The sequence below is a fragment of the Octopus bimaculoides genome, chromosome 10 (assembly GCF_001194135.2).
Source record: "Octopus bimaculoides isolate UCB-OBI-ISO-001 chromosome 10, ASM119413v2, whole genome shotgun sequence".
Classification (NCBI taxonomy): Eukaryota; Metazoa; Mollusca; class Cephalopoda; order Octopoda; family Octopodidae; genus Octopus; species Octopus bimaculoides.
The window spans coordinates 24850972-24856106 of NC_068990.1; the positions used below are offsets into that span (position 1 = coordinate 24850972).

Here is a 5135-nt window from a genome sequence, read left to right on the forward strand (position 1 = left end):
AGCTATCATTTTGTGCGTGACAGCACGTGTTGTCAACTGTAAACAATAAGATATTCGCAGATTTCTGCTTTACGCACGCCATATAACCCCCTAATAACATTTTCATTTTTGGGAATTGATCTAGACTTTTTCATTCGCAAAATGAGCCCCTTTAATTTTGCTCTGATTGCTTTCAATTTTGGTGTGTCGATGCAACTCTGAATTTTGATTACGATCAACCAATTACTTTATCTCGTAAATTAAGGAATCTGATGTTATTTGGAATTAAAGTTGGGAAATTTGAGTAATTTTAGCCAATCAACAGACAGCAAATCATTAACAGCTTGTTACCATGACAACCGCATATATTGTTTTGTGTTCCACTCGTATGTTGTGTTGATTCTTCACACCACGAGATTTACTTCACCTGCGTGTTTTGTTTTTAGAAAAATTTATATTTAACAATTAGAATTTTATTATAGATATTTTTCGCCAATTGTCTTAATATTTTAGATATTTTTCATATATAACAAAAGTTGTTTGCGATGTTTATACAGTTTCTTGACATTGTGAAGGTGAACGGAATATGTGAACTTAGTACAGATACCTTGACGTTATTTTGTAATTCTGCATGTAAAAACATACAAGATACAGGTATTCTTTTTCTCCGAGCAAATTCTTTGTTGACCAGTGTTATTCTTATCGTAGTTTACAAATCCAAGCATGAAAACGTTACTCAACTTTGAAGTTTTTGAGACAGACACCCCTTTTTCACACACACGCGCGCACACACATGCACTTATACATTAATGATGTACACAAATACATGACAGGTAATCATAATACTGAAATATGCATAAAGTAAACACGTGCAGACAAACATATTGATATTACAAATTTAAAAAATAATAATAAAAACATACAATCAATGAAGAGACAAAAGAAACAGTATGATGATATATGTTGATTTTATTAGGTACTTCTGTTTATTCACAGAAGGCTAAATTATAAATTTCACAGGATGTAACCTTAAAGTTGACACCGTTCCGCTAAACGCAGAAAATTTCTGTCTCGCTATTGGCTATAGATACACGGTTTTTTCGATTTTAAAACCACCTCTGTTACTATTTCCTCCAGTTTTTTTCTCCACAACATCATACCTTCATAGCAACTAGACTAGAAAATTGTATTGCTATTGCCGATTTTCAAATGTTTTACTGTCTTTTAAAAAATGCATATTTTGCGAAAGAAAAAACTAGATCCTTGGAAAAATTCTGATTTTTACGAATTTGTATTGTACGCAACGGAATTCATACAATTATCCTAAGAAAAAAAATTGGTGCGTGATTTAAGGCCTTGATAATCTTCATTTTAGATTTATGCCAGATCTAAAGAAGTACTAAATCTTTACATATGTATGGGTATGCACGCATGCATGCACACACGCACACACACACAAACACCTACACACACACACATCATTTCACGTCTTTATGCGGAGTTCGATGTGATATTACCCCCCCCCCCCGCTACAAACATCAGAAATAGCCTCATTATTTGATTCCTGAGCAATTGTCAAGTTATCAAATAAATTTTCAGACGAAGTTGTTCATCGTTTTAAATTGAATACATTACGTATTCACCCTAATCATAGTCCTTCACAGGACTTCATTTATGTATCACTAACTAAGTATTAATTATCCGTCTATTAAATTTCATTACATGTATCGTAGTCTGGCAAGCCGTTGGGACACTATTGATGACTTAGCAGCCAGATCCCTCCATCCATCTCTGTCTTCTGCCTCTCACACTGCGTCTCTCATCTTTAGGCTTGTCCACTCACAGATGTTTGTTATCTCACCTCTTTCTCGGTTTCTGCGTCTGCTACTTTTCACTGTTTTTGAAGGATTGTTTTGGCCATCCTTGATGAACGGTTGACATGCCCAAACCACCTAAGCTTGCGTTCCTTTACTGTGGTAAGAAGTTCCTCATAGGGCCCTATTACCTGCCTTATTCTTCTCTTCACTTCCTCATTTGTGACACGATCTCTGTATGATATTCCCAAAAGTCTCCGTCAATACATTTTATTTATTTAGCCAAATCTGCTCCTGTTTCCCCCTTCCACCTACATAATCTCTACCCTACTTACTCATCCCATAACCACACTTGGGAACGGTGGTGTGGTAAGAAGCTTCCTTCGCAACCACATGGTTTCAAGTTCATTCCGACTGCGTGGCACATTCGGCAAGTGTCTTCTACTATAGCCCCAGACCGACCAAAGAGTTGTGAATGGATTTGGTAGGCGGAACCTGAAAGAAGCCCATTGTATGTATGTATGTATGTATGTATGTATGTATGTATGTATGTAAAAGAAGCCTGTTGTATGTATGCATGTATAAAGGTATGAATAAGTATGTGTGGATGTTTGTGTACGTGCCTGTCCCCAGCTCCGATGGAGAACTTGTATCGGTTTGTTTACGTCCCCATAACTTTACTCTTCACCAACAGACCGACAAAATAAGTATCAGGTTTTAAAATAAGTACTGGGTTCGACATGGTCGACCAAATGCCTCAAAGAGGGGCCCCGGTATGAAGGCAAGGCAAAGACTAAAACAAGTAAAACGTAAGAGAGAAAAGGAACGGAAATACATTCTCAGACACCTACAGACAGAAATAATAAAGAAGCATTATTAATGTAAACTAACTATAACATATAGCGTATTTCCCATGTGGTCTAGTGGTTAGGATTCCTGGCTTTCACCCAGGTGGCCCGGGTTCGATTCCCGGCATGGGAATGTTTTTTTTTTTTTTTCCGAAAGAATTTACCTATACAGTCATTGAAATACTCTGGTATTACGTATGTCATTATTCGAGTTTTATTCATTTCTTTTGAATGATTCTTATTTTGGATTGATCTAAGAATCAAGTAGAATTTACCATTTTTAAAGATGTGAATGCGACAATTTAGACAGTTATCACGTCTAGTATTTAAGATTCCTGGCTTTCACCCACGCATCCTGAGTTCGATCCCACGGTTTGAACGCATTATTGTCTTTGCTAGAAGTCATTTGTAGTCACATGAAAAGTATTTTGGAGTTCTATATATACTGGAATGTCTATATACAAACTTAATCTGCTCCTGAACGGAAATCGTTACACGAGTAATTTAAATTAGTATAAATAGCGGTAATACTACAACTAATAGAGTCTATCGAAAAAAAAAAAAAAAGCTAGGTATTCCTATGCCGGGAATCGGACCCGGGCCGCTGAGTGAAAGCCAGGAATCCTAACCACTAGACTACATGGGAAAGCCGATGCATCGGTGTTACAATTACTGCTTTATAAAAGCCTTATGTTATTTTTAACTCTTCGTGTGTCTACATATGTGTGTACGTCTAAATCCTGACTTAGGAAGAGTTTAAAATTAAAGTAATCCAATACCTTATTCAGGTCTAGACCTTATTTTACGTGTCACAACTACTTTTGATTTCGAGATCTCTCCAAAACAAAGAAATCAAATGAATGAATAAATAACTGAAGAAAAAGCGATTTTAAATACAGTAGGGTACTATTATACGAACGGTTTCCTGAAAAAAAATTTTAAAAAGGGGGAGGGGAATCTGTTCTGTTAAGGTGCACCTATGCAAATTTCAAAGTTTATTGAAAATTTTACAATTTGGTGTGTTAATGTAATTTTCCACGCTGAATCCCAGCAGATATTATTTATTTATTTTTTTTTTTTTTTTTGCACAATCGTATGAATTCCCGTGCATGCAATACAAATTAAGAAAAACTTTTCAGAAAATTCAAAAAGTAAGAAAAGTTATTTATAAGGGGTTATATGACGTGCATAAAGCAGAACTCTGCCCTTGTTTCATTTCTTTATAATTGACTGCACATGCTGTCACGCTACAAAATGACAGCTACTAAATCCTGCTTTCTCACTGGTTAAAAATGATCAAGCTTTAAACCTCTATGACTTGAAAACATTATTCTGAAAAAGTGAAATACCTCCTGATATTCAGCGTGGGAATTTACACCAATACACCAAATTTTAAACTTTTCAATATACTTTAAAATTTCCACTGGTGCAGCTAAACACAAAAGATACCATTTTTTTTTATTCGGTGAGAGAACCGTTCGTATAATAGTACCCACGGTATTTAAAATCTCTTTCTTTTTACTGCGTTATTTATTCATTCGAGTCCCTTTGTTTTGGAAAGATCTCGAAATGAGAAAATGGTTGCGACACATAAAATAAGGCCGCCACCTGAATAAAGTATTGGATTACGTTGATTTGAAATTCTTCTTAAGTCAGTATTTAGACATGCACACTCACATACGTACCCACAAAAATATTAAAATGTAACGTAAGGTTTTCATAAAAAGTAACTGTAATTGAGTTGTTATAAGTTTTCGTATGTGGTCTAGTGGTTAGGATTTCTGGTAGCCCAGGTTCGATTCCCAGGCAATGGAAGAGATACGTTTGTTTCCTTTTTTTCCCCTTTCGTTAGAATCTATTTGTTGTAATATTAAAGATTACCGCTATTCATATCTATTTCAGTTACTCACGTAACGAATCGCGTTCGAGAGCAGATTATGCTCGTATAGAGAGACTCCAGTCAGTGTATATGGAACTCTAAAGCACTTTTCCTATCACTACAAATGAATTTTGGCAGACAACAGTTATGAGTTCCAATGACTTTTTTGTTCGACTGCACCTGTGGGTAAAAGAGTGCGATCATATGCCGCTAATATCACAAAATATTTTGTGAAGACCAGTATATTCATCGTAACAGTTATTGCTTTATCAAGACCGGTGCATTATAATCAACTCTAAGGATCTTTAATATTCCAACAAATAGATTCTGACTAAAAAATCAAAATAGATATGCGTTCCCATGCCGGGAATCGAACCCGGGCCGCCTGGGTGAAAGCCAGGAATCCTAACCACTAGACCACATGGGAAAGCCACGACTGTGTTATTACAATTACTATTTTATAAAAATGCTACGTTACTTTTAACTATCTGTGTGTGTACGTATGTAAGTGCATGTGTCCAAATACTGACTTTTCTGCTTGGCTGCACCTGTGGAAACTTCAAATTCATGGAAATTTTAAAAATTTGGTGTGTTCATGTAATATATATATATATA

At 35.6% G+C, this 5135-nt stretch overlaps 2 non-coding genes across 2 annotated transcripts; one reads left to right on the forward strand and one right to left on the reverse strand.

Annotated features, from left to right (window-relative positions):
* Nucleotides 1–2702: 2702 nt before the first annotated feature.
* Trnae-uuc (transfer RNA glutamic acid (anticodon UUC)) lies at nt 2703–2774 on the forward strand. Its single transcript has one exon. It is a non-coding gene; the product is annotated as a tRNA-Glu (tRNA).
* A 2101-nt stretch (nt 2775–4875) lies between these two features.
* Trnae-uuc (transfer RNA glutamic acid (anticodon UUC)) lies at nt 4876–4947 on the reverse strand. The gene has a single exon. It is a non-coding gene; the product is annotated as a tRNA-Glu (tRNA).
* Nucleotides 4948–5135: the final 188 nt, after the last annotated feature.